This window comes from Prinia subflava, chromosome Z (genome assembly GCF_021018805.1).
Source record: "Prinia subflava isolate CZ2003 ecotype Zambia chromosome Z, Cam_Psub_1.2, whole genome shotgun sequence".
In the NCBI taxonomy this organism is placed as follows: Eukaryota; Metazoa; Chordata; class Aves; order Passeriformes; family Cisticolidae; genus Prinia; species Prinia subflava.
In genome coordinates, this window is record NC_086283.1 from 102,140,936 (window position 1) to 102,153,255 (window position 12,320).

Below are 12,320 nucleotides of genomic sequence, written 5' to 3' on the forward strand. Positions count from 1 at the left end.
ACCTCCAAAAGACCCGTGTCCTCCCCCTCTCCATGTCCTGGCATGCCAGCACCCAACATGCACAAAATACAACCTCAAGTCCAAAAAAAACACTACTACCCTCCATCCCCTCCCCACACACTGAGTGGATCACAGGCATCCCTCTCCAGGGCATATCTAGTACGGGGTTATAGGGGTTAAACTTCATGGCCTCAAAACCAACATTTTCAACCCAAAAGAGGAGGTGGAGGGGCACAACAACGTGCCATCCCCCAAGCTGTGCAATCCTACACTCAGGGATGTCTCACCTGAATTCCTACATAAACCCACCCAAGCCCCGCAGGTGCACCAAGGAAATTTAAAAAAACAACTGAGAAAGCGAAAATATAACCAAGAAAACGAAAACTGAGCCTAAGAAAATTAAAATGCAAACTACCTCCTGCAATGTGGCGGCTCCCTGGATCAGTTGCTGTACGTCCTCAGGAGGTTTTGGGGAGGACACCCCCAAATCAGCAAACAACCAACAGTACCGAAATGACTGCACCCCATCTTCTGCCCGCAAAAGCTCCAGCTGGTGGGATTTTTTTTTTTTTCCTACAGCAGTTTGACTCAGAGCTCTGGCCAGACTCACAGCTCTCAAATTCGTTTAATAAATCATCTCCTAACCCCGCCCAGAAGCAAAAGGCAAATCTCTGTCTCCCAGGCACCTTCTGATTGGACTAGCGTGCCTCTTGCTAATGACCCTGCAAGGAATAGCACGGCTCGAGTGACGTGTTTATGAAGATAAATATTTTAACTTCTCAGTTTAGCGCTGTAAACTCGTTCCAGCCGGAGAGTCTCTTTAAGTTGGTTCCAGGAGAAAATGCCTCGATAATTAAATTTTTCTTTTTTTTTTTCTTTTTTTTTTTTAAAGCTATGAAGTATTAATTGCAGCGAAATACGTGGCGTGTCTTTCAGGTGCAATTAGCAGCTGCTGGTGGATAAAAAAAAAAAACAAAAAACCTGGCTGGTGAAGCCCGGGGAAGGGATGGGAGTGATTTCTGCCCTCAGCAGAGGGAATGCAGCGCTCTGCCCTATCTAATCTCACTATAGCAACGGGAAGACCTTGGCAACCCCGATCTTTACAGTTATTAAGATGGGAGCGGGAAGAGTCGGGAGCACGGTGCCGAGGGATGCTTGGCCGAGAGCCTGGCTGCCGAGGAAATAAAGTATCCTGTCTCCCTCGGGGGGTGCAGGGTCTGCCACGCTCCCAGGGTGAGGCACCAGCCCGAGGCTGGCTCCCCAAAACTTTTTTGTGGTGGCTTTTGATGCCAAAGAGGAGACATGCATCTCCTCATCACACCCTGGAGAAGGAGCTCCAGCTCCTGCTGCTTGCACCTGCTGGAGGAAGACACGGAGATGCTCCAAGGGCTGGAGCTCCTCTGCTCTGGAGCCAGGCTGGGAGAGCTGGGGGGTTCACCTGGAGATGAGAGCCCCTTTTGATCTCTTAGAGCACCTGCCATTAGCTAAAAGAGGTTTCTAAGAAAGAGGGGGACAAACTTTCCAGCAGGGCCTATCGCAGTGATGATTTTAAATTTAGAGAAGGTAGGTTCTGACTAGGTAGAAGGATGGAATTTTTACACTGAGGATGGTGAGGCCCTGGCACAGGTTGCCCAGAGAAGTTGTGGCTGCTCCATCCCTGGAAGTGTTCAAGGTCAGGCTGGGTGAGGCTCTTAGCAATCTGGTCTTTTTCAAGACACCTCTTCCCATTGCAGGAGGTTGGAGAAGATGATCTTCCAACCCTAACTATTTAATTACTCCCTAATTCCCCCAAGGATCTGGGAAGGTACTGCTCTTAGGACCAGGGGTCAAGTCTGCATGCAGCTGCTGTCCCTCAGCCCCTAATTCAGCCACAAGGACATACCCAAACAGGACAAGGACAAGGAGGCTCCCCCACAACTACCACCCAGCCTGGGGCTGCCAGCAACCTGCCCCACTGCCATCTCCAGAGATTGCTCACTCTCAGTTCTCACCAGGATGATTCACACTCAAATGCAAAGGCACAAAGTGCTCAGATCAGTTTATTGCAAAATAGTACATCCTGGTGACTGCCTGGCCATGAGCCACCTCAGTCCCAGGCTCCCAGACAGCGGGGACAGCCCCAGGACTAACCTGGAGGCCACCAGCTCCTGCCCACAGCTTGGTCCCACCTGGACAGAGCAGAAAGCTGTGGGATTTCTCTCCTGCCAAAAAGGGATACTTCCCCAAGACCTCAATAGTCCTGCAGGCCCCTGAAAGGGAATTTCAAGCTGCTGGAATCTGAAAAACCAGACCCTACAGCTCACTGACGAGCCCTGAGTATCTCCCACGCATTCTGCTGCACCAGCTCACCAGGACAGGCACTCACCAGAATGGGCTACTGACTCAGGGAGGGCTGCCCAGGGATCCTCCATGGCTCAACTGCTTCTACTTCCATTCCCACTGCCAGTAAAATAACACTAATAATCCATTACAAACTTCCAAGGCAGTGTGAGTCAGTCTTTTTGGTGGCAGAAGTTGTGTTTGTCTCTAGCGCTTCTCCCCTTGGCACTTCAAAGTCCTGAGACCATGTTCCTCCCACGGTTTCCTCTACTGTCAATTTCCACACAGATTCAGCTCTTTCCTTCCTTCCAGCCAGCCTGATTAGCCCCGAGTTTATCCAGCAGGCTCTAAAGAATTGCCCCAAAACCCAACCCTAGGAGAGGTGCACATCCCCAGCTCACAGCAGCTGGGACAGCCCTTGGTGCTCCATGCTACCTTCTACTCCCCAGCCAGAGTACTGGCATTTTCCTCACCACCAAAGCTCCCAGCTGACTTCCAGACACATTCCTCGTGATCCCAGTGTTAACTCCTCCTGGGTTTTACCAGCAGTACAACATAAAGCAGGCAACGGGGCCAACTGCAGACAGAACTAGATGCTGCTGGTCATTTTTTTCCAAGCCAAAAAAAAAAGAGGAAGACCCCACTTAGCTCTGTTGAGTGAAAAACATCAAATGTTTTTCAGTCAACATGTTAAAATACCATTTTGGAGAAGCAGAAGGAAAAACACCACTAGATTAAACAAAGCAATCTGATTCCCATTCAAGGAGGTGTAAAAAACTTTGATCTGTGATTCCCACCCCTCAGCCAGCTCTTCAGATGGTGAATACTGACCGAATTCCATGAACCTCTGCTGACAATCACCCATACATCCAACCCCTTAGGACTCTTCTGAGCGTACAAAAGAGGTTTTCATTGCTTTTATTTTTTACTTTTGACTGGGCTGAAAAACACCTCAGTCAAAACGCACAGTGCCCTTGGTGTGCATTAAAACCAAAAGCTCTCGGAGATAAATGTCAAGACTTTAATCATTTGACCTCATGTGGCCAAAACCAGCACGCCGCCACCCTCTCTGTGTCCCCTCCATCCAGGGCTGCCAGCAGGCTGCCAGGCCATGTCCCAGCAGTGGGAATGCTGCTGGCTAGAGCTGGGTGGTAAATCAGGAGACAGTGTGTCATCCCAGGGCCCGTTCCAGCCTCAGACACCCGCCAGCACCAGGGACCAGCGGGCTCTTTATCTTGTCACCGGTGACTAAGAGCATCCCTGGCACGGCGGTACCACAAAAATACAGGTGACGGGAAATGGCCCTTTTCCAAGGAGGGACGGATCCTTTATTACATCCTGTTTATCTCCCATATTACTGAGGGGAAAGCCATGAAGCATGCGATCCTTTCAGGTTCTCTGAATCCACTTAGATTTTATCTCCGGAGCTGGAGCTTTCCAGGAATGAAATAGCTGCAAGACACAATGTGGATGAAACGAAATCAAATGGAGAGTCTCCAACATGAAAGGCAAACTAAAAGGATGACAGCACTAGTTATACGGAAGGAGAAATAAGGAGGAAAGGAAATTAAAAGCAATTAAAGGGAATTAATTAGAAGGTATGATGGAGCTACGAAAGAGGAAAAACAGCTATGCAGAGTTCACTAAATGCCCCCAAACTTTTAATTGTCACATTTGGAACTGCAAGCCCTGGAGGTTCAAAACCCCCCTGGCAGTTCCCAAATGAAAAAAATTCCCATGGCTTAAACAAATTACTTCTTTGCCTCTAAGTCTGAATGGCAGACAAGATTCTGAGCTTCTGCTCCAAACCATGAAGACAGAAGTGCATCCTGCTCTCCCTTCAGTCCATTGACCAAGGTGGACAGCCTAAACCATCAGTGATACCAGAAGTTGGGACTTCAAGTTGAATGTTGATGCTGCAGTCCCACGATTTGGGCTGAATCATTTGCATCTATCCAACGTTCCTGGTAGGGTTTTCACAGGGCCCTGGGGGTTTTGGGGCCACAGTCTGTGCTTGAAGTCACCAGGATGAGACTTGCTGGTGGGTTAGTCCTGGGGGAGACAGCTGGCACCTGCAGCATCTCACCTCTCATCAAAATGCACTGTCTGCATTTCCACTAAAACCTAACAGTCCTGTCCACAGGACCACAGCATGGCTTGGGTTAGAAGAGACCTTACACACCATCTCAACCATCAGCAGGAACACCTTCCACTATCCCAGGTTGCCCCACGCCCTGTCCAACCTGGCCTGGAACCCTTCCAGGGATGAGACAGTCACAGCTTCTCTGGGCAACCTGTGCCAGGGCCTCACTACACAAAGAAGAATTTCTTCCCAATATTCCATCTAACACTGCCAGTTAAAAACCTATCATCCCCAGTTCTGAACCAGAATGAGGTTCTAATTCAAAACATTGCCATGCAAAGGGCTGCAGAGAGCAGGAGTCCCCTGTTTCTCCAGGCCTTTCCTTTGCCAACCACTTTGGTTTTAACCCTGAGAAGTGACGAAGTTCTCTCTGGAGATCAAAAAGTCCCTTATTAAGGTAATAGTGGTGATGGCTGGGAGGAGCAACAAGAGGTTGTAAAAAAAGCAGGCAGACACTGTTTGTCTTGGCCTCTTGGGCATGTATTATTTTCCTGGGATGCAAGCTCCAGCCCCATGCTGAAGGCAAGGATGCATGAAACAGAAACGGGGCTGCCTTGCCAATGTGGAGCTTGTTTCGGAAGAAACTCACCCGGCATTTCCGTGCAGGAAGGAGACAGCGGGGCTGCACAGCCAGGGCTGCTGGATGGTGCCTGGAAAGCACCAGCCACATCCCTCAGGCTTGGGGAGCATGTACAGGGTCCAGGCAGCACCCCAAAAAAACCCACACGGGGAGGTGGGCAAAGCTGAAAGCTCCCTGGGGTCTTTGCATGTTCACCATCCACCCATCCATACTCGATTCCATCAGCTACAAGGCTGAGCAGGTCTATAGGGACTGTGCCAAAGGCTCTGTCCCCATCCCCTGCACCAGCCCTGCCACCCCCTCTGCTTCAGCCACCACTCCACTGCGCTCTTCAAAGCCCTGGCTGTGTTTAATTAAGTGACCTCACACTGATTTACACAACAGTTACCCTGTTTCCCAACATACCACCTTCAGGCAGCTCCCTCCAGTGACAGAACCACACTACTCCAACGAAAGGGAGAACTTCATTATCAGTTACCCATTACAATTCAGAATTCAAAAAAATCTTTTTTATATTAAAGGCACAGCTAACGTGACACAAAAATCAACTCCTTTTCAACAGAAGTCTAGGGAGGAATTTTTTTTTTTTTTTCCCCTTGAACAGTTCTTGCTTGGACTGCTTCATGCTTTGAAGTTAATTATAACTATTTAGCTTTACACATCACTTGCTCAGAAAGTTACAAGCCTCCCATATCTCCCTGGGTTTATTTGGGACCAGGGTTTGAAAGTCACAGCTGTCACCAGCCCAGCTTCCATTAGGGAGATTAATCTTCCCCAAGATGTGTCTTTGGGAAGGTCTGAATCACAGGGTTGGATCCTGCTCTTGGTTACTTGGCATTACAAGAATTGCAAGAAAGGGAAGAAAAACAAAGCTAGGCTGGACTGGCGAGCATCAAACCTCCTGGTGTGGGGCTGGACAAGGACATTTGGGACTTTTGAGCAGAATATTTATGCCCTATGCAGCAAAGCAGAGCCCTGCCCCAGCACTGGATATGCCAGGCACTGGGGCAAGATAATAAAATTAATAGCAATAACCAAACTGTGCTTGGTAAAGTCAACAGAGCATCAGCCAGTGGCCCTGCCTACATGATGGATGGAAAAGTTTTAGCTGCTGGTCCCCAGTGATGCTCATGGAGACCCTCTGCTGCTCTGGGGTGTGCCATGGATGACAGTCCTCACTCCTAAATTAAGGGAACCTCCCACTCCTCGGTGCCGAATTAACTCAAATGAACTCAGACGAAGTGGTGAGGGAACAGCCCATCCCATGGCACTGCTGGGACAACCAGCTTGAGAACAACCCCCTGCAAACAGCCTACACCCCCTTCCCCCCCACCCCTCCCAGCTCCTTATCCATCCACAGGAGCGAAATAAAAGCTTTGGGCTTTCAGTTAGAAGAGCATCAAATCAGGGTCTTGCCATTCACACTGAGAACACAAGGAGCACCTACAAGGAAAAAATTGGTTTAAGGCACCAGATTTCAGGGCAATTCAAAGCAAACCCTGAGGAGGCACCAGACCATTCATACATACTCCTACACACACGGACAGCAAAGGGACAAAAGGAACTGCCTGGCAGGGGAGGAACTGGAAGAGCTTCAAGTGAAGAGCTGCACTCACGGGGGAGTTGGTATGAAGAGGTACCAGTGTGCAGTGCCTTCTTCCTGGCTCTGCTGCCTGCAACATGCAGGGAAACACAAATCAAGAGCTGATTTTGTGCTGGAGCAGAACCTGCTGGAAGATTTTCTCAGCGCATCTCATAGGTAGAGGACTTTCAGCAATTGCCAAGCTGAAAATTCAGGAGGGAATCGTGTGTGGTGAGGTCCTGTTGCAGGTTAGTGCAGGGAGAGCATCACCACTGGCCTGGAACCACTGGTGATGAGCTGGTGGTCTTCCACCACCTGCCCACCACTGCAACAAGGTTTTGTGGAGCTTAACACTTAATTTGGGTTGGGTTTTCTGCCTGCCGACTCAGCTTGCTTTGTGAATTTGCCCATTTCTTGCAGGAAATGGCGCAGTACAGGAGCTCAAGAGATACAACTCAGCTGCACCTCCAGCAAACACCACCGGAGTCAGAAGGCGCAGGGAGATGCTCACCTTTAATCTGGGGGACCTGCAATGGATAAACATCACTTTTTCCTTATGAAAGCAGCAGAATCCAGCTTACAAACCAAAAGGCTGCAGCCTGTAAGCAATCAGCATACACTTCCCACTGCATAAGGCCATCATTGTCAAAATAACTGTAAACCTCTTCTTTAAATCACAGAATTATTCTGCCTTGTTCCTCATGGAGCTTGCAGGGCCCTGTATTTGTTCCTCAGCTGAGACAGTTGCAAGTGAAGTGCTGAATGGCGGTGTTGCTGCTACAGGGATTGTGCAGCTAAATAATTCAGTAACCAATTACTGTTTAACAATATCCCTCCCCGTCATCCCAGCGCCGATCCATCATCCCAGGCCAAGAGAGCCCAGCAGAAAGGAAGGCAGCGAGAAGCCTCCTTGTGATGTAAACACATTGACTCGCGTATAATATACAACGTATCGATCAGAAGACAAGGTATACTGCACATTTTATTGCATGCTAAATGAGGGCTGTAATGAATTGCTGCTTGCCTGCAGGTCATTTGTTTGATTGCCACCTAAGCAAACTGGTGAGGGCGAAAGGTCCTGCCTCTGGGACAGGTCCTTGGTGAAATGAGCTGCTGATCAAGAGAAACGGGGGAAACAGAAAGCAGGACAGCAGGACATGCTCTGTCTGTGCATGAGGAACAGGAAAGCAGGTCTTCTCCCTCAACCCCCGAAATGCAGACACAGCTGTGGCTGATGTTTTCACCAAGAGCACCAGGGCCACTGCACGCAACCAGAACTTCGTCAAAGGCATCCAGTGCCCATCCCCAGCTCAGATTCACCCCGCTCTGGACCTGGTGCTCCCAGCCTGTCGCTGTGCTTGCATTGGGATCTGAAAACACAGCTGACTTCACATGTAAAGAGTCAGGGACACAGAGCACACCTGACCAGCTGCCCCCCTGGCTGCCAGACAAGGGCTGAACCTGCTCTTGACGCCAGGCATCGCCAGAGCTCACACAGCTTTTCTCTACCACCGTGGCTCTGCAGAGAAACACCCCTGGTTTTTAAAGATATCCCTCCTGCCTGCTTGGTTCCTCCTTTGTGTGGCTTTAAAGCTTTCTTCTGCGCAGCTATAAAAGGGTGTGAGAAAACTTGGAAAGGAAGCCCTGGGTGGTACAGACGACTGGAACAAGGAGCAATCTGTGCCTGGGGCAGGGGAGGGGGTGGCAGAGCCTGCACAGTGCCAGGCTGAATGGCTGCCGGGGAGGAAATGACACACCACACTATCCTGCTTTTGTCCAGGGGCGAGACCAAAACGCTCCAGAGGAAAAAGAAAAACCGAAAAAAGGGATTATTCTGCCTTGTGTTCTCCCTCCCCTCGCCTCCCTGCCACCCCCAGGCAGGCTACAGGTGACTGCCTCCACATCCTCGCTCCAGTGGACCGTGGGGCATCGTGATCTGAGCAGCATCTGGTTTGCTTTAGCATCAGGCTTATACTTTCATGCTCCTCAGGTTTCTCCCTGCTTTTTAATTAGGAATCACGGCCACGAGGCCACCCATTGCTGGGTCTGGCTGGGCAGCAGAGCCATTTGCAGAACACCCCACTGCACTGCTTCCACCACGAGCTGCCAGGGCAATGCCCTGTGTGGGCAGGAGGACAGGCAGTGTCCCCCAGCCCTGCCTGTGTGCACGGTGACACCTGGCACACACCAGCCAAGGTGCCACACTGGTGGCCTCTCCAAACCCCATCTCCCAAAGGGCTGTGACTATAGCGGTGTCCTGGCTGCACTCTGTGGAAAAATGAAGACTTAAAAACTTTTTGGCCTCCTTTTTCCAAGGTTAAGCTCAAAACTTGGGTGTTTTCCAATCCTTCCACTCTCACCTCTCCTGCTCCCACATCAGTGGTCCCACAACAGCTGTAGGATTTCCCCAGCATCCATCACTGGGATAATCCTGTCCCCAAGGGCTTGTCTCCTCCTTCCACACAACTGAGGCTTTTCCTTGGGTCAGATCCTTCACCTGCAGCTCATGAACCACCTCCCAAATGCCCAAACAAGTTCTGAAGCTTCACCCCACCATACCACACATTTTTTTTCAATCTCTTCTCTTTTCCCTGCTGTTTTGGTATCTCACCTGTTGTGTCTTCCCTTGGTAAAGGACCAGAACTGACACTTCAATACTCAGCCAAACACATCCCTGTACCTGGGCCACCTCTCACTCCTCACTTCAAGCATAATGAAAACAAGCAAGAAGCAAATCTGTTTCCATATAAATTAGGAAACCCACCCTGAAAGGAACCAAAATCTCTATTGTACGTACCCATACTGATGGTGCATCTCATTAAAGACAAAAACCCCAGAGGAACCCCAACTAAACAACTGTCCACAGACACAAGTTCTCCTCCTGCATCACATGAGCACTCCAAAAGGTCAATTCTAGGAAGAAATTCCTCCCTGTGAGGGTGGACAGGCCCTGGCACAGGGTGTCCAGAGCAGCTGTGGCTGCCCCATCCCTGGAAGTGTTCCAGGCCAGGTTGGATGGGGCTTGGAGAAGCGTGGGATAGTGGGAGGTGACCCTGCCCATGAGGTTCTCTCCACATTCACCTGGTACAAATCATCACTCTTACAGACACCCGGACTTCTTTGACTGCATGAGCTATAAAACCTTCTGTCCATCCCACAGCTGGCTAGGGCCCTCAGTGTTAGAAGCTGTAAACAACAAAAAAAACCCCAAAATTATCAATTGCAGCAGACATATCCATGTAATTTTTTTTTCTTCTTCTGCATGCCAGAGCTTTTTCCTCTTTAAGGAAAACTCAGTGTTTCCCCTTTTTATTCCTCTTTCAACTAACAATTTCCAAACTTTAAAGTCAAAACAATGAAAAACAAACCAGCTCTTCACCCTCATCATTGGTTTAATATCAGGTGGGCCTTGCAAAGCTGGACAGTGAGTTGGTTGATGAAAATAGTGTGGCTTTTTCCCATTAAATTCATTTTTGCAGGGTTAGTGTGCAATCCCACCACTGCCACCAGCAAAGAGGAGAATGGGCAGAGAGCAAACACGTGGCTTGGGGATTTTGGTGCCTTACCAGGTCTGAGTGAGCCTCAGTGAGCTATAGCTCTTTAGCAAACAAAACCTAGAAGGAGAAGAGGGTCAGAAATGGTGCAGGTGTCCCAGCTGATATCACATCAGCCAGCAGGTCACTTTGCTGAGTACGCCTCGGTGAAGAACACCCCGAGTACAGACTGAAGATCGGCCACTTCTACATGGATGCAATCTTGAACAAAAGCTGCAAACCTCCCTCATGAGGCTCTGTAGTGTTCAGTCTGGGCTGAGGAGGATTCTCTTTTCCCTTTGCCCTCCAGGAAGACTCATCTCAAGCATCTCCAGCTCCGAGAGAGAGCAAAACCTGATCAGTGTCCCTCCAGAAAGCAGCATCCCATGGCAGCACCAGCACAGCCCCTTCCCAAGCCCAACCATGCAGCAGCCAGCCATCACAATCTCCTCATCAGCACTTGTCCCTCATCCGTAGAGAAAAGCTGCTCCATGCAGATACACGACCTTGTTACATTCTTAATTAATTACTATTGATAACCTATCGGTGTGGCTGGCCATGCCTGCAGCAGAGCCTGTTCTTGCTCAGCTGATGAAGGACCTGACCTGGACAGGGCTGGACAGTGAGCTCTGCCTCTGAGGAGGGAGGAGGAGAGGGGAAGGGTGGGGAGGGTGGGGAAGGGATCATCCTGGAGATGGACTCTGAGGAAGACCCACAGCACAAGGTCGGAGTGATGGAGACACTGGAGATGGGGGAGCAGAAGAGCACAACCCCGAGCACAAAGCACCGCAGAGGGAAGGAAGATTTACCCCTCTGGGTCATCTCCATCACCTGGGTGTCCCCAGGACATGAGTCACCAGACACTCCTCAGTCAGCCCAGCCACCCCAGGCACCACCAGCCCCGGGGCCAGTGCCGTGTGGGGAGCCCTGGGGGGGCACTGAAAGGAGCCGCCAGCCTCGGGATGCACTGTCTGAACGTTTGCATATTGGAAACCACATAAAAACACCCCCTAATACCCATAAAAATGGTGTAAGAGCAAAGGAGATGCAAACACACAACTGCAAACAGACCGAGGGTGCACAGCCCATGCCGAACCCACCGGGGTGGCTGCCAAAACCCCCAAAAATGTTCCTATCCCCTGGAGCTCACAGTGGAGCATCAGATGAGGCAGAGGGTGAGAGGAAAAGGCGTTCAGCAATATTCAGTGTGGCAGAAAAATGGTTTGTGGGTTGGGGTTTGTTTTCTTCTTCTAAACCACACCTGCACATCATCCACCCATTTGTGCCCCTCCAGACTCATCTGTACACTCACCACTTGCAAGCTGCTTCCCAACAAGGACCAACTTTGTTAAGAAAAAGTACAGGGCCTGAGGCAAAATTAGCTTTTTTGTCTCCCAAACAGGCAATTATCTCTTGCACAACTATGCAAATCTAAAACGAAGGAGAGGCAATACTAAGCTTTACTAAAATGGTGCCTTTAAAGTACAAATTGTTGCAACATGTGAAAGTATCATGGGGGAATTGCAGATGTGGAAAATTTGGAATACTTTTTATTTTATAGTTTTCAGGCATACCCAGGCTCCCAATCGAGATGACCCAAAAAAAAATCACTACTTTTGGCTGTGCTACACACAGCACCCCATTTATAGACTATTTTAGAGGAGGTGAAATGATCTGCTTCTCTGTTCCTCCTGAAGACCCACAGATATGTTCCTTTCAGTATTTAAAGAGAACCTATTAAAAAAATGGAAAGGGACTTTTTACATGCAGCAATAGAACAAGGGAGAAGTGTTTTAAACTCCGAGTTTTAAATTTAGATTAGATGTCACAAAGAAATCTTTCCCTGTAAGGGTGGGCAGGTCCTGGCACAGGTTGCCCAGAGCAGCTGTGGCTGCCCCATCCCTGGAAGTTTCCAAGCACAGGCTGGACAAGGCTTGGAGCAAACTGGGATAGTGAAAGGTGTCCTGATGAGCTGTAACAACCCTCCTAACCCAAACCATTCTATAGAAGGCATTTAAAAAAGGCATCAAAACATAACACAAACTGTGCTGCAGGAGTCTGTACATACATGTACAGACAAATCTTCTTAAATGGGATACTCAAGTTGCATCAGCATCACAAAAAAATAAGTTAACACTCCTTTTCATATTTTGAAGAGGAACC

The 12,320-nt window shown here is 49.4% G+C and overlaps 1 protein-coding gene across 4 annotated transcripts in view; it reads right to left on the bottom strand.

The window, feature by feature from the left end:
• ZBTB7C (zinc finger and BTB domain containing 7C) overlaps window positions 1-12,320 on the bottom strand; it is a 153,429-nt gene that overhangs the window by 132,520 nt on the left and 8,589 nt on the right. For 2 of the 4 annotated variants that reach the window (XM_063421479.1, XM_063421480.1), the window contains exon 1: window positions 416-2,003. The exons of the other annotated variants lie outside the window; for them this stretch is intronic. The gene's annotated coding sequence lies outside the window, so the exon portion shown is untranslated. Of the gene's footprint in view, window positions 1-415; window positions 2,004-12,320 lie in introns of those variants that run through there. 4 annotated transcript variants of the gene reach the window in all.